Source organism: Mobula hypostoma, chromosome 1 (assembly GCF_963921235.1).
Source record: "Mobula hypostoma chromosome 1, sMobHyp1.1, whole genome shotgun sequence".
Lineage (NCBI taxonomy): Eukaryota > Metazoa > Chordata > Chondrichthyes > Myliobatiformes > Myliobatidae > Mobula > Mobula hypostoma.
Window position 1 is genome coordinate 167016673 of NC_086097.1, and position 17344 is coordinate 167034016.

General features: G+C 45.3%; 1 protein-coding gene and 1 pseudogene across 3 annotated transcripts in view; one reads left to right on the forward strand and one right to left on the reverse strand.

The window, feature by feature from the left end:
* The window catches only part of LOC134352116 (piezo-type mechanosensitive ion channel component 2-like), a 627709-nt gene that overhangs the window by 368981 nt on the left and 241384 nt on the right, over positions 1–17344 (reverse strand). The window lies entirely within an intron of this gene.
* LOC134356660 (paraneoplastic antigen Ma1-like) lies at positions 4262–5655 on the forward strand (annotated as a pseudogene).

A 17344-nucleotide genomic window follows, 5' to 3' on the forward strand; every position in this document is an offset into this window, starting at 1 on the left:
GAAATAGGCCCTTTAGCCCATCACATTTATGCTGACCATCATATCTATCTATATTAAACCACTTGCGTGCAATAATTCCATATCCCTCTGTGCCTTGCTCGTCAAGTATCTCTACAGATGCCTCCCAATTGTGGTTACTGTTCCTGCCTCCAGCACTTCCTCTGGCAGTTCATTCCTGATACCAGCTACACTTTGCTCGTAATGTTGCAGTTAGCATAACGCTATTACAGCACGGGTGACCTGGGTTCAATTCTGCCGCTGTCTGGAAGGAGATTCTATGCCTCTCCATGACTGTGCAAGTTCCCTTCCATTGCTCCAGTTTCCTCCCATATTCCAAGATATTTAGGTTAGTAAGTTAATTAGTCACAAGGGTATAATTTGGCAGTAGGGCTAATTAACTGTATTGTAACTCTAAGAAGTAAATAAATTTCCTTCCTGTCATATATACCCTCAAGTTTTAGATACCTTTACCATAGGAAATAGACTTTGGCCTCTATCATGTCACCTCTCATCCACCTTTTGCTACCAATTCTAACCAACCTCTCCTGATAAGTCAAGCTCTATAGGCCAGGCACCACCTAACTGAAACTTTTCTGTACCTTCTCTAGCTTAATCAAATCTGACCTGAAGAGTGGCTGATGATGACGAGACAACATACAGAGAGGAGTTGCTTGTAGAATGGTGTGAGCAAAGCAACTTGAGTCTCAGTGTGGACAAGACCAAGGAGATGATTGTGAACTTTAGGAAGATGCAGTCTCACTCGACGCAAACGGCTCTTCCATGGATAGTGTTAGGAGCACCAAGTTTCTGGGAGTGTACACAATGTATGATCTCACCTGGTCCTTCAACACCACCTCTTTAGTCAAGAAGGCACAGCAGCATCTCCACCTTCTGAGGAGATTGGGGTGAGAAATGCTCCCCATTCCCACCACCTTTGCTATCCCAACCAATTTTATTTATTTAACTCAATTTATTTATTTATTTTTACAGGAACCCCGTCAAGAGTGTCCTGACCAGCTGCACCACTGCCTGGTACAGGAATTGCTAGATATCTGACTGTGAAGGCTGCTGAGAGGATCATCAGGGTCTCTCTTCTACTCATCCAAGATACTTATCAGGAGTGCTGCTTAGCATTGTCAAGAATCACTCCCATCTGTCCCACAACCTCTTTGATCCCCTACCATCAGGCAGAAGGTATCACAGCACAAGTTCAAGGACTGTTAAGATAGGAAACGACTTCTTCCCCCAGGCCATGAGACTATTAAACTCCCTGTTATCACCCCACCCAGGTTTCATCATGTATTAAGTTCCAGCAGCATTTTTTTTAAGATTATGAGAACATGAGAGTCCTCTTATATTGTCATTTAGAAATGCATACATGCATTAAGAAATGATACAATGTTTCTCTGGAGTGATATCACAGAAAACAAGACAGACCAAAGACTAACACTGACAAAACCACATAATTATAACATAAACAACAGGAATTCTGCAGATGCTGGAAATTCAAGCAACATACATCAAAGTTGCTGGTGAACGCAGCAGGCCAAGCAGCATCCATAGGAAGAGGCGCAGTCGACGTTTCAGGCCGAGACCCTTCGTCAGGACTAATTATAACATATAGTTACAGCAGTGCAAAGCAATACCCTAATTTGATAAAGAACAGACCATAGGCACAGTAAAAAAAAGTCTCAAAGTCCCGAGTAGATCGACTCCCGAGTCCCCGATAGCAGGCAGCAAAAGGGAAAAACTCCCTGCCATAAACCTCCAGGCACCGTCAACTTGCCGATACCTTGGAAGCAGTCGACCCAGAGTCCATCCGTCCGAAAACTCCGAGCTTCCGACCAGCCTCCCGAGCACCATCTTCTGCTGAGCGCCTTCGACCTCTCCCCGGCCGCTGAAACACACAAAGATGAGGATTTCGGGGCCTTCAGCTCCGGAGATTCCGGTTATCACACAGTGGCAGCGGCAACAAAGCAGGCATTTCAGAAGTTTTCCAGATGTTCTGCTGTGCTCTCACGTCTGTCTCCATCAAATCAGGATTGTGCACAGTCCCCTACTTGACAGATAACAGATATTCATCACCCAAGTGGCCGCACACGCTGTTGCCGCGCCACCATCTTCTCCCCGCTCCTGGGAGGATTTTTTTGTTTACTTTTTAAATGCACCTTATGTTAAAAGTCAAACTTCTGGAATATATTTTACTATTTGTTAATTTATTTGTGATAGTATTACTTTATTTTGTGAGTGAGTTTGATGAATGTTTTGTGCAGTTCAGTCTGGAGGAACATTGTTTCGTTTGGTGAGGCCTAATTTGGATCATCGTGTGCAGTTTTGGTCATCTACCTACAGGAAAGATGTAACAAGATTGAAAGAGTACAAGAGAAAAATTTACAGCATGTTGCTGGGTCTGGAGGACCTGAGTGATAAGGAAAGATTGAATAGGTTGGGACTGTATTCCTTAGAATGTGGAAGATTAAGAGGAGATTGGACATACATATACAAAATTATGATGGGTATAGATAGTGTAAATGCAAGCAGGCTTTTTTCCCCCACTGAGGTTGGGTGGGACTACAACCAGAGGTTATGAATTAAGGGTGAAAGAAGTTTAAGGGGAACATGAGGGGAAACTTCTTCACTCAGAGGATCGTGAGAGTGTGGAATGAGCTGCCAGCACTGGTGGTGCATGCAAGCTTGATCTCAAAGTTTAAGAGAAGTTTGAATAGGTAAATGGATGGTAGAGGGTATGGACAGCAATGGTCCTGATGCAGGTCAATGAGAGTAGGAAGCTTAAATGGTTTTGGCATGGACTAGATGGGCTGAAGAGCCTGTTTCTGTGTTGTATTTCTCTATGATTCTATGGTGGTCTTGAACTTATCCCTAATCAGTCCTTGCCTTTCTAAATGTAAATAATTCCTATCACGCAGAAGCCTTTCCAGTAGCTTTTCCGCTACTGTGGTAAGTGTGTAGTTGCTGGTTTATCCCTGCTGCTCTTCTTAAATCATAGCACAACATTAGTTACTCTCTGGTCTTCTGATGCCTCCCACAAACAGACATTTCTTTAGCTGCAAACAGCCTCTCTCCACACAGAACAAACCCACCATCTCATGAACGAATGTAGTGAAACTTTACTGCTTTTGCTCCATTGCAGTTAAGTCCTTTTTGAGCAAGGAAAACTGGACTTGTACACAATAATCTCGATGTCATCTTATCAGGGCCACATACAATTGGAACAAGACACCTTTATTCTTCTGTTAATGTTTTTCTGCCATGAAGACCAAAGTGCCATTTGCCATCCTGACTGCTTGCTGAACCTTATTGTTAACTTTCAGTGATTCATCTACAAGGTCCCTCTGAACATTGAGAAACTGTTCAGAAACTGTTTAATCTTTCAATATTTAGAAATGGTTTGCTTATTTTCCTTCTGTCAAAATGGATGACTTCACATTTTTACATCTTATATTCCTCATCATTCACTCAGTCTGTTCACATTCCCCTTGGAACTTCTCAGCATCTTCCACATAGCCCACACTGTCTCCCAGTTTTGCACCATAAATAAACCTGAATGTGTTACATTTGATGACTTAGATTAAGTGTAAGGGGTTTCTTCTTTTATGTTACTGCGTATGTTAATCAAAATGGCTTCTTTGTTATGTTAAATGCTGAGAAGGTTCTCTCGCTGCAGCTTGTTTGGGTTATCTTATTGATAAGAGTGTGAATGAACTAATGGGTGCCCGTGTTATTCTTTTTTGGGGTGATATTCTGTCTCATATGGCTGGGAAATGACATTTTTGGCGGGCTTTTGGAGGAGAGACCGGGAGTAAGACGGACGTGCTGGAAGCGCTCTGCTCGATCACTTTGGGTGGTCTGGAGCTGCGAGTCGAGGGGGTCGGCGTGGATCGCAGGGTGAAGAAAGGTGGTCCCGGGTATTTGAGCTCCAACTGTGTGCATGATAAGTCTGGCGCCTTTTTCTTTTTCTTTTTCTTTTATATTGTATCTCTATTAATCTCATAGTCGTAGTAAGATTTATAAAGTGTAATGTGTAAAATATACATTGTGTGCTGGCTGATGATTGATGTTTGAAGCTGAATCAGGTGGCATTGCAGCAACCGACACAACCGGGAGACACAGTTGGGCGGCGGACGGGGTTTCCCCTAGATAAATACGAGCCGATACAGCTGAGCGTTACATTTGTGGGGGCCGACGTCCGGGATTGAATTTTCGATAAGCTGTATAAATCACCACATTAAGTAGTGCGGAGATGGATCGAGATAAGATTGTAAGCTGGTGTGAGTTAGAGGACGTACCGGTTAATCATGCATGCATGTTAAGTGGGGTGGATTTCTGCACTTCCAGAGATGTATTAGTGCGGGGGTTGAGTTTGATCAAAGGTATCAGGCAGGTAGAATTGATAGCTAGAAGGTGCGGTAAAGAAGTGGAATCCAGCTGGGTGTTGGTTTGTACGAGTGCTGACATCATGACATTGGAACTGCCAGCGACGGTCAGTGTCCAGGGGCAGGCGGGACTGTGGAGCCTCCACACCCTCCCAGAGGAAGAAAGTGAGGAGATACCGGAGGAGGAGCTAGATGAGACCCCAGGGGAGGTACCAGTAGCCAGTGGTGGGGGTCAGAGTGGGAAGGCTTGGCCAGGCCCCGTCCCCCAGCTAGAGGTGAGACTTTCGAGTTAGCAGCTGTCATTACCTCCCTGGTGAGAAGCGTCGAGAGGCCACACCCAAAGCTGAGAATTTTCTCAGGAGCCATGCCCACCGCGGAGGGGGAGGATGACTATGATACATGAATTGAAAATACGTCACAGTTGTTAGAGGAGTAGCCAGGCTCGGATGAGGAAAAGAGACAGCGATTGGTGGAAAGTTTGAGGGGAGGGGCGGCCGGTGTCGTCCAGGAGCTGAAAGCTGAACAGCCCTTGGCTTTCCTGGCGGAGTATCTGGAAGCTTTGGAGGAAGCGTTTGGAATGTCGGGAGATTCCTGGGAGCTTTTAGCGGAGTTTCACCACATGTGGCAGGGTGGAGGGGAAAAGCTCTGAGAATACATTTTTCGGCTGGAGTGAATGCTTACTGGGTTGCGGCGCCGAGGGGTAGTGAAGGCAGATGAATTGGCGAGGTTGAGGATGAGTCAGATATTTAGTGGTTCCCTGGAGGAGGACAAGGTGGCTTGGAGTCTCCAGCAGTCCTATAAAAGGAGCCCCCCTCCATCATTCGGGCAGCTGATTAGAGAGGTGCGGGAGGATGAGAGCGCGTTGGGCCAGAAAGGGGGCTCTGGTCACCGGGGACGATCCTCAGTGGTACAGGAGGTGGTGGCTGGGTTAAGAACTGAGAAACCCAAGGGGTCTCGGGGGGTAGGGGCCCCTCGCTTGAGAGAGTGGACAGGGAGAGTACCTCCTTTGAGGGACTGCCCCCGCAGTGGGCTCGGAGTGGCGGGCGTCTCGGGAGGAGAGGGGCGGGGGGGTAGCATGTGTTATAATTGTGGGAAAGAGGGGCATTTCCGGCGGGAATGTGAGCGGCCGGGGGTGTGCTACAGCTGTGGGGAAGAGGGTCACTTTCAGAGGGATTGAGAGAGACAAGGCGCCCCGCGGAGGGCAAGCCCCCGGGTGACTAAGAAGGGAGAGGTGTCGGGAAACTTAGGAGAGACTCAGTGAGGGAACGCACTGGAGCCTCTGGAGGAACACGTTCCCAGAAATCAGCCAAGAGTCCCCCGAAAGCCCAAGCCCTTATTCTGGATGGATTAGTGGGACCCCGTTCCAACGTGTCCCTACGGATAGAGGGAATCTTTGCAAGAACCATCCTTGACACAGGATTGCCCGCTACCTTATGGTACCGGTCGTTCTACAACAAATATCTAAAGCATTTGCCAGTAACCCGGTTTAATGCCCTGGAGATTTGGGGTATAAGTGATGGGTACCTGTCAGTGAGATTGTAATTCTCGGAGGGTGATGTGGGAGTGTCTGAAGCCCTTGAGACGTTGGTGTTGGTTTGTCCGGACCCGGTGGAAACAGGTGGCGCTGCCCTCTTGTGCGACGGCTCCTGGGAGCCTGTAAGGAGAAGGCGGGGGAGAACTTTCTGGAGACCCTCTCGGTACACCCAGTGTTTCGAGCGGTGTTCAAAGAAGCAGGTGGCCACAGGGGGCTGGATCCTGAGTTCAAACGAGGGACGGTGTGGTGTACTCAGGCGAGGCCTAAAGTGATATGGCCAGGGGAGGTGGCACTAGTGATGGGGACCCCCAGATTTCCTGGAGTACCAGCGGGCGAGGCCCTGTAGTGGACGCCCCGGAAGACCTTGAGGGGGAGTCCTGGTTCCCGGCTGGGGTACTGGTGAGACCTGAATTGCAGAGGCCCTCAGCTGTACAGGCACGGTGGATGGGGGTAATTGTAAGGAACACAATGGAGAGGGAGATCACCTTTAAGCACGGGATGCCCCTCGCGCACTTGTTCCTACGGTGATGTCTAGCGCCCCCGTGAGGCTCACTGGAGGAAAACTATTGGAGAACAGGGGGCAGCTGACCAAGGAGGCCTTTAATTTTGAGGACTCCCCTGTACCGCCAGAGTATAAGAGCAGGCTGGTGAAGAAGATGCTGAAGCTAGGGATGTCTTTTCTCAGGGCGAGTTTGATGTGGGATGTTCCAAGAGCACTCGTCACACTATCCGGGTGACAAATGACACCCCGTTCAGAGAAAGGTCGCAGCAGTTGGCCCCAGCAGATGTGGAAGATGTGCGCAGTTGAAGGATGCAGGGATTATCGAGAAGTCCCGGAGCCCCTACGCGTCCCCCATAGTAGTGGCTAGGAAGAAAAATGGGAAGGTACGCATGTGCGTGGACTATAGGACCCTGAACCGGCACACTGTCTCCGACCAGTATATGGTCCCGAAGGCAAAGCACGCCTCAGTGCCCCTACTACTGAAAGAGTGGCCTTGGTTGAAGCTGAAGAACGAAATCTTGGTATCGGGTCACGTCGCCCCTGGACCACCCCCGGCGCTGGCAGCTGGTTATGCCTGAGAAGTATTGGAAGACTGTGCTCCAGGCACTACATGATGATTCTGGGCACTTGGGAGTAGTGAAGACCTATGGATTACTCAAGGACCAGTTTTACTGGCCCTGGATGAAGGGGGGAGGTTGAAGAATACTGTAAGAAATGCAGTCGCTGCATCCGGAGGAAGACCCTGTCTGCGCAGGCGGCTCCTTTGTCCCACTTGCAGAGTGCGGGACCCATGGACCTAGTGGGTATGGATTTCCTGTCTATTGAGCCAGACATCAGCAACGCTGTGAATGTCTTAGTCATCACGGATCACTACACTACATATGCTCAGGCCGTTCCCACTAAGGACCAGAAAGCGACTACAGTGGCGAAGGTGTTATGGGAGAAGTACTTTGTTCATTATGGCCTCCCCATGCAGATCCATAGTGATCAGGAACGGGACTTTGAGAGCAGGCTTATCCATGAATTAATGGGTATGCTTGGGGTCAAGAAATCCAGGACCACACCCTATCACCTGCAGGGTAATCCTCAGCCCAGTAGGTTTAACCGAACCCTGTTGGACATGCTCGGGTCTCTGGAAATCGGTCAGAAGAGTAAGTGGAGTCAGCACAAGGGGCATTTGGTTCACTGTTACAATTGTACTCGCAATGACGCTACAGGGTACTCGCCTTATTATCTGACATTCGGGCGGGAAGCGAGATTGCCCATTGACCTTTGTTTTGGGACTGAAGCGGCTGAATTACCTTCGAAGCCCTGTCTGAAGTACGTGTCCGATATGAGGAGAGAGTTGAAAAGGGTGTACAAGTTGGCTGAGGTGGCGACCACCAAGTAGAATCAAAGGAATAAGAGGAGGTATGATCAGAAAGTGAAGTTCACCCAACTATTGCTGGGAGACCGGGTCCTTATCCGGAATTTAGGACTACCTGGTAAGCACAAGTTGGCGGATCGCTGGGCGGCCACCCCCTATGTGGTGGAGAGTCAGACACCGAATCTACTCGTTTACCGGGTGAGACCCGAGGATGGGAAGGGGCCTGTCAAGGTACTCCATTGGAACCACCTGTTGCCTCTGGGTCAAGAGGTGCAGGTAGACCAAGAGCCCGAATGGGAGTTTACGCCTAGTACGAGGATTCTGCGAGGGCGCGGGGCGAGGGAAGAACCCGCTGTGAAAGACACGGGACCGTCCCCACCCCGGAAAGGGACACTGCTTCGGAAGACGATGATTCGGATGTGTGGCACCTGTTTCCTTTCGCTAATTCCCCGGTACCGGAAGAAGAGGCTCCTGGCCCTTCCCCCACTGAGTTAGGTGAGAGGAGGGAGGGTGTTGAGGAGCAGCCTGAGATACAGCTGGCATTGGGGGGAGAAAGGATGGAACCAGAACCCGAGACAGAGGGCTCACAGGTGCCGAGTGGTCCCAGTGAGGGAGAGGGTGAGGGTCCGACAGGCAGGCCCGGGGTGTCACCCGTGGTGTCTGAGCCAGAAGGGTCAGCAGAGGAGGTACAGAGGTCTCAGAGAAGTAGGCACCCCTGAGAGAGATTGACCTATACAGCGCCGGGAGAGCAGGGTGTGATCTCTACTGCCCTGGGAAGTTATGTCACTGCTTTATGCACCAGGGTTGGGTTTTGTGTTTTTCAAGGAGAAATGGTGAACTCTGTTAATGTCATGAGAGCATGACTTATTTGGTGGGGGGAAGAGTGTAAGCAGTTTCTTCTTTTATGTTACTGCGTATGTTAATCAAAATGGCTTCTTTGTTATATTAAATGCTGAGAAGGTTCTCTCACTGCAGTTTGTTTGGGTTATCTTATTGATAAGAGTATGAATGAACTAATGGGTGTCCATGTTATTCTTTTTTTGGGTGATATTCTGTCTCATATAGCTGGGAACTGGTGTTTTTGGCGGGCTTTTGGAGGAGAGACCGGGAGTAAGACGGACGTACTGGGAGCGCTCTGCTCGATCACTTTGGGTGGTCCCGAGCTGCGAGTCGAGGGGGTCGGCGTGGATCGCAGGGTGAAGAGAGACGGTCCCGGGCATTTGAGCTCCAACTGTGTGCATGATAAGTCTGGCACCTTTTTCTTTTCCTTTTATATTGTATCTCTATTAATCTCATAGTCCTAGTAAGATTTATAAAGTGTAATGTGTAAAATGTACATTGTGTGTGGGGGTCTGATGATTGATGTTTGAAGCTGAATCAGGTGGCATTGCACAGCAACTGACACAACCGGGAGTCAAGGTTGGGCAGCAGACGGGGTTTCCCCTAGATAAATACGAGCCAATATAGCTGAGCGTTACATAAGTTATTGCTATAGTTTGCAAACAGCTGGTGTTCAAGCATGAATCTCCATGGAAACTCTGGTCTCATTTCTAACCTGATACCTCCTGTTTCCCAATTGTTAACGAGAATATTATCCTCATTTCATGTGCTCTATTTAGTTTAATATTCTCTTCTGGGATTCCTTATTGAATGTCTTCTTAAAGTCTGTACTGGTTCATCTTTACCTAATCTACTTGTTACAATCTTGAATAACATCAGTCAGTAATTGCTTTATTAGTCTGCTTTGACTCTGCCTGATCCTATCTTCTTACTGACTTGTTACCACTTCTTTAATAATAGGTTCCAGCATTCTTCCTACTTCTGAGCAGACAAACTGCTGTATAGTATTTTTTTATTTATTAGCTTTATATGTCAAATGAACATAGAAAGATGTAGGGAAATGTGTTGTTTGAATCCAATCGAATTAGCGAGGATTGTGCTGGGTAGCCGGCAAATTGAGCCCTGCTTCTGGTTCAGACATAGCATGCCCACAACTCACTAACCCTAACTGGTGGAAAATCTAAGATTCAGAAGCAGAGTGAAGTTGGGAAGCATGAAAAAACTTTGATAGAAAGATGGGACTCTCTTCCACAAACAGCTGATAGCATGTCCATCATTCACACTAAGATTAACACCAACCCTCTTGCTTTAAATCTCCTTCATAACAACTCAGAGATCTCTATACCCAATGGTGTATGGCAAAGCAGGACAATTGTGAAACAAAAATAAAAACTGGTTTTGGAAACACTCTGCAGGTCAGGCAGCACCTGCAGGAAGAGAAGCAGAATTCATATCAAACTGATCTGTACAAAACGAGCTCTTGCTAGACACAATCTGATAATGACAAGATTCACACTGATTAAGGGAAATTACTGGCCAGGACACTAGGGATGGATCCAAACTAGTATCCTTTTGCTATCACTGATAAAGCAGAGGAAACTTTAGTTTAATGACTCATCTGAAAAAAAAGGCACAACTAGTCATGTAGCATGCCCACAAGACCTGGAAAATGACCTGTTGCTATATTCAAACACATTTGGTAAATGGCTTATTTCTATGGACTACTTTTTTTTTCCAGACATTATTTGTAATTATAATGGATGTTAGCAAGAAAGGGAGACAATGACATTTCAAGACTCTTGTAGAGAGTTGGATGTTACATCTGCACAAGTCATTGGTAAGAATACTCTTGGGGTATTGTGTTCATTTCAGATTGCCCAGCTTTTGGAAGAATGTCATTAAGCTGAAAAGGTGGCAAGGAAGGTTCACGAGGACATCGCCAGGACTAGAGGGTTTGAGTTATAAGGAGAGAATAGATGGGCTGGGGACTTTTTATCCCCAGAGCATAGGAGGCTGAGGGGTAACAGTAGATATTTATAAAATCACAAGGGGTATAAGACCATAAAACAATGGAGCAGAATTAGGCCATTTGGCCATCAAGTCTGCTACCTGTTCATAGCTGATTTATATTCTCTTTCAACCCCTTTCTCCTGCCTTCTTCCTGTAACTTTTGACAACTTCACTCATCAAGAATTTATCAATCTCCATTTGAAATATACCCAATGACTTTACCTCCACAATTGTCGGTGGCAATGAATTCCAGAAATTCACCATCCGCTGACTAAAGAAGTTCTTTTCTGTTCTAAAGAAATTCTTATCTGTTCCAAAGGGATGCCTTTTACACTCAGTGACCACTTTATTGGGTACAGAAATAGAACGGTCTTCTGCCGTTCTAGCTCATAAACTTCAGGATTTGACTTGTTGGGCGTTAAGAGATGCTCTTCTGCACACCAATGTTGTAACAAATGGCTGTTTGAGGTACTGTCACCTTGTCAGCTTTAACCAGTGTGGCCATTCTCCTCCAACTTCTTTCATTAACAAGACACTTTTGCCCATAAATCTGCCCCTCACTTGATGCTTTTTGCTTTTTGAACCTTTCTCTGTAAACTCTAGGGACTGCTTGTGCATTAAAATCCCAGCAAATCAGCAGTTTCTGAGATATTAAAACACCCAGTTTGGAACTTAGATCACATTTCTTCACCATTCTGATATTTGGTCTGAACAACAAATGATCCTCTTCACCATGTCTGCATGCGTTTATGCATGAGTTGCTGCCACATGATTGTCTGATTAGATATTCACATTAACAACTACATGTACAGGTGTACCTGATTAGATTCAACTTTGTCATTGCACCGACTACAGATACAAAGCCAATGAAATGCAGTTAGCATCTGACCAGAAATGCAAAGAATAGTGTTATTTACAAAATAACTGCAAATAAAAAGTGCTACAGCACACAAATATAAAAGTACTGAGTCAGTACAATATGGATGCAATACTGCTTAGCGCTGTGATGTGAGGTTCAGCAGGGTCACAGCCTCAGGGAAGAAGCTCTTCTTGTGCCTGCTGGTGTGGGAGTGGAGGCTCCTGTAGCATCTACTGGATGGGAGAAGAGTAAAAAGTCCATGGTTAGGGTGAGATGCATCCTTGATAATGCTTTTCGCCCTGCCCAGGCAGCGCTTATGGTAGATGTTCTTAATGGTGGACAATTGGGTGCCGATAATCCGCTGGGCAGTTTTCACCACACACTGGAGTGCTTTGTGGTCCGATACAGGACAATTGCCATACCACACTGAGATGCAGTTGGTGGGTAAGCTCTCAATGGTACAGCGGTAAAAGTCCATTAGTATCCTGGGACAGAAGTGAGCTTTTTTGATGCTCCGCAGGAAATAAAGGCTCTGTTGCACCTTTTTGACCAGGATGGAGGAGTTCAGGGACCAGGTGAGATCCTCGGAAATGTGGACACCAAGGAATTTGAAGTTTGATACACGCTCCACTACAGCTCCGTTGATGTAGATGGGGACATGAGTGTGGTTCCTAGCATGCCTGAAGTCCACAATGATCTCCTTGGTCTTCTGGGTGTTAAGGGCCAGATTGTTGTCGGCACACCACGTGGCCAGGTGCTGGACCTTGTCCCTGTAGGCCGTCTCATCATCCCCTCTGATCAGGCCAACCACCATGGTGTCATCTGCGAACTTGATTATGGAGTTAGAACCATGTACAGGAACGCAGTCATAGGTGAAAAGGGAGTACAGAACAGGGCTCAGCACACAGCCTTGAGGCATGTCAGTGTTCAGGGTGAGAGTGGAGGAGGAGAGGTTGTCTAACTTAACTGATGGGGGTCTGTTAGTCAGAAAGTCCAAGGTCCAATTGCAGAGGGATGAGCTGCTACCAAGCTGGTGAAGTTTGGCGATCAGCTTGGAGGGGATCACAGTATTGAATGCTGAACTGAAGTCAATGAACAGCATTCTGAAGTAAGAGTTGGAGCTGTCCAGGTGGGTCAGGGCAGAGTGACCCTCAAGTCCCTTTGCAGGGACAATTACAATGTTTAAATGACATTTGGATAGGTTATTGATAGAAAAGGTCTAGAAGAATATGGGCCAAACAAAGGCAAATGGCTCAAATCACGGTAGACATGGACAAGTTGACTGAAAAGCCTGTTCATTACTGTACAACTCTAAAAATCAACTACTCTGTATTTCTTAAGACATTAAGGGCAATTCAGCCCATTGAATCTATGCTGGCTGACAGCCTGAATTTCCCTTCACATGTCCAACACTCCACACATACTCTATTGCCAACCACCTACACTGGTGATCACTTACCTACCAAATGATCTACCCAAGAGCATGTCTCTATGATGTGGGAGGAAATTGAATCACTGAGAGTTGAAAACACACAAAATGCAGGAGAAACTCAGCAGGTCAGGCAGCATCTATGGAAATGAATAAAGAGTTGATGTTTTGGGCCAAGACACTTCATCAGGGCTGGGAGTTACAGGTTGAGTTGGAAGGAAAGCAAATGCAATGCTAGAATCTATTTCAAGAGGAATTAGAATATATAAGTGCTGGGAGTTACCCCACCAGGTCATGGGGAGAACAGAAAAACCATGTACCTTCCAGAACCTAAAGTTAAGATTGAACCGGGAGCCAAGTGGTAGCAGTACAACCTGCTTTGCCAATGTGAAGCTTCATTCAAAAATCACCATGCATGACAAGCACACTCAGACGGAAGCTGCAGGCTACGGCCATCTGGAATTTCCTAAATCTTGGTGGCAGGCTAAAATTCAAAAGTTAATATTGAATAATACATTTTCAAAACACAATTGGCTTCTGAGAGGGGGAAATACTGTCTAATGGACATAGCAATTGTAGGGTGTATTATTCTATGTCAACATCTCACATGTGTCAGTAATTTTATTGCAACGTGCTGTAAGGTTTCACTGCTAATGTGATGGCTTCTTTGTAATGTTCACTGCTGAGGTAACGGTTTCTCTGTAGCAGCAATGTTTGGATTACGGCTGGAGATAACAGGATTCATGTTAGCCAATAAGAGATTGTTGCTGTGTCTTGTGAAGCTGGAAAAATGCTTTTTTGCGGTCTTTTGTCAAGGAGAGGTGAAGAGAGAGGACACGTGTGGAGAGAGCTGGTAGACCACCAGATGCAGTGGACTGGGATCTGAGGATCAGAAGGTCGGCGATGCTCGGAGGAGATTGATGGTGGAAGAAAGGCTACGGAGTGAGCCCCAACGTGAACTTTTGACTTGACTTGGGCCCTTTTTTAATTTTCATTATGAATCTTAATCTGAATATAGGGTTAGTAAATTTCAATCATTTAATTGCATATGGTGTACTGTCTGATATTTTGTGTTTGCGTTTGTAACTGGGGGTACATTACATAGCATCCACACAAACATGATTTCCCAGTTTGGCGGGGCGGAAGGCTTTTTTCTCTAGACGAACACGAGCTGGGCGAGCCTGCGGGTTACATTACGATCCTACCCTGACAGGCACTTCAATAAAGTAAGCTTAGCATGCACATTTTCTTTGCTCCAGTTTCAGTGTGTGCATCATTCTGGGGCCTGTACCTGCTCAGAGTGATATGAATCTGACTGCACTGCATTTTACAGCTGGCTCCTTTATTTCGCTCCATTCAAACAAAGCACAGCAGAGTGTTTGAGGCTCACACACATGCACAGTACTCTCCGCGCCAGCATAAAAGTATCAGTTACATTTTTTCACATTAGCCGCAGAGCCAACAAAACTTGCAGCTCTGCCAAAACTTAACGGTTGCAGAATGACCTTTCTCTAAATCCCAGGCAAGCCCAACCTTGCCAAGGTTTGTTTTATGATGCTTGCAAGGACAGTCAGTGAAAAATGGAGGTAATTTTGACCTGGAGGCCATCTCGCATTGTTCTCCAGAACTCAGCTGGCCTCTTCACACCTTACTTCCCCAGCAATCCCATTCCCCTTGTAACCTCACCCTACCCCACCAATTTATCCTTTGTGATCTTCCCTAACACTGACAAAGAGGTTTCAGTGACATACTCAATACGAACGCTGACAAGTACAGCAGAGTAACATAAAGAACAATACCTTGTCGATCCTTTCTTGGGCAATAATCACAAAATATGCTGTGATCACAAAAAAAAAACACTTGTGTAAGAACTGTGAAATAAAAAGCAGATGTTTTGGATTGTGTGGCTATTGATGACAGAAAGTCTGTAGCAGAATAAACAGTTAGAAAATATATAGCACAGTAGCTCTCTTCAATTCTCATACTGCATTCCTACACGTTCAATATAAAGGCCCAGCAACATAATGACATCTAATATTTTGCATTTATTGTCATTATAGTTCATTTTAGTTTTCAGAAGTTTAATTTTCCATGTTGTCATGCACAACCTGTAATACAGATCTGTATTTCACAATTTTTGATGTTGAGAGCAAGTGGGGAGAGAGAAGAGGGAGCAGAGGCTGAGAATACAGTGTTGCCCATTTAATAGTGAAATAAGGAGGAATTTCCTCTCTCCCAGGGTCTTGAATCTTTGGAATCCTTGATCTCAACAGCTGTAGTGTCTGAATCACTGAATACATTCAAGTTTATGCTGGACAGAATTTTGGACTGTAAAGGATTTAAGGGTTATGGAGAACTGGCCAAAACTGAAGGTGGAATTGAAGCCAAGACTAGATCAACCATCATCTCACTGAATGGCAGCAGAGGCTTGAGGGGTTACAATGCCTACGCCTGCTCCTTAGGTACCCATGAGAGACATACAGTGAATTGAAAGTAATGAGATAAACATCAAGGCGTAGGTTTAAGTTAGGAAACATTGACAGAGAGGAGAGTTAATAAATCAAGTCAATAAACTTGTTGATGTTATCTCTATTTCTCTCTTTGTGGATGCTGTCTAAACTGCTAAGTATTTCCAAAGTTGTCTGTTTTATTCAGATTTACAGCATCTGCCCTATTATAGTGATTTATGGTTATGGATTTATGATACAAGGATTAGAGGGAAGATGAAGAAACTTATTTTTTTCACAGAAGCATGGCAGAGGTCAAGAGCACACTGGAGGCAAAAATTCTCATCATATTTAAAAGATTACTGCACCAAGGGCATGGACCAAGAGCTGGGATCGATCCCATGAGTGTTCAACTGGTATGAATGCGATGATCCAGCTGGCTTCTTGGTGCACTGTAAACTTCTATATTTTTATCATCTTTGGGCATTGTTCCTGGGAATCATTTTTTTTAAATATATTCCTTCTCAGAATATGGATCCCTATGGCAGTATATAATTCACTATTCCATTATTTGGAAATCTTGATGGTACAGCTTTGGTGCACCTGTTTCAATTGTCCACGCACTCTTTACACTCACCTGACTTACTGGAAAACTCATTACACTGTGATATATTACCCTCAAAGGAGTAAATTAAACTTTTGTTGCTGTATTAATAGGAGTAAATTCCAATAGTTTTAAAAATCTACCTGCCCAGCACCACCAGTGTCTCAAGACTATTGGATTATCAGACATGTCACTCATTAGTTGCCCTTAATGTGACAATGGATTTTCTCTCTCTATTTCCAAACTCCCTTAGACTTATTCCTGGTAGCACTTACTTGATGAAGGCATTTGAATTTACAATCATGATTAGCTGGTTAGGTTGCCAGGTATTTAATTTTTTTTTAAGTTGTATCGTTACCAAACACTTTATGGCCCAAATGTTGGTTGGCATCTACTAGCCTTTGTGTTTACAAGTTCTTGCCCAGATTCTGGATTATCCAAGACATTACACTCAGTAAGAAACTGCAGAGAACTGTGGACACAGCCCAGCATATCAAAGAAAGCCATGAACTCTGTCCATACCTCTCCCGGCCTCAGTAGTCAAAGACCCCAGCTCCCCTCTCCCATCAGTTAGAAGATTTAAAAGGCTGAAAGCATGAATCAGCAGGGTCAAGGACAGCTTCTCTCCCACTGTTATATGATTACTGACTGGTTTCCTAGCATGATAACATGGATTCTTGACCACACAAAATACCTGGTTATGCATCTTTTTGTTTACCTGCATTACACTTTCTCTGTAACTGTTGCATTTCATTCTGCTTTCTGTGTGGCTTTCCCTTGTACTACCTTAATGCACTGTTCTAATGAAATGATCTGGGTGGATGGCATGGCAAAACAAAGTTTTCACTGTACCTCAGCACAGATGACAATAATAAACAATTTACCAGTTTACGGGTGAAGCATTGAAACCACCAAAGAAAAACTCACAATGGAGGGAAGGTGATTGGAAGCTGAATTAAACCTCAAAAATATTCTCCATCATAGTTTTCACTAAAGTAATAAACACAAGAGTTTCTGCAGATGTTGGAAACCCAGAGCAACACACACAAAATGGTGGAGGAACTCAGTTGGTCAGAGAGCATCCATGGAAATGAATAAACAGGTTGATGTTTCGGGCTGAGACCCTTCATCAGGACTGGAAAGGAAGGGGGAAGATACTAATGTAGCTTCCTTGTTCATAAAACCAACTCCAGTCAGGGGAAAAGACATGCATTAGTGCTAAAATTTAAAAAACACAGAAAAATCCTTGAAACATTCAGTGGGTCAGGCAGCTTCTATGGAAAAAGAAAGAGTCATGTGAAAAACTCTTTAATGATTTTTGTTGTTTGTTTTCATGTCATAACTGTTGTCTGACCTTCT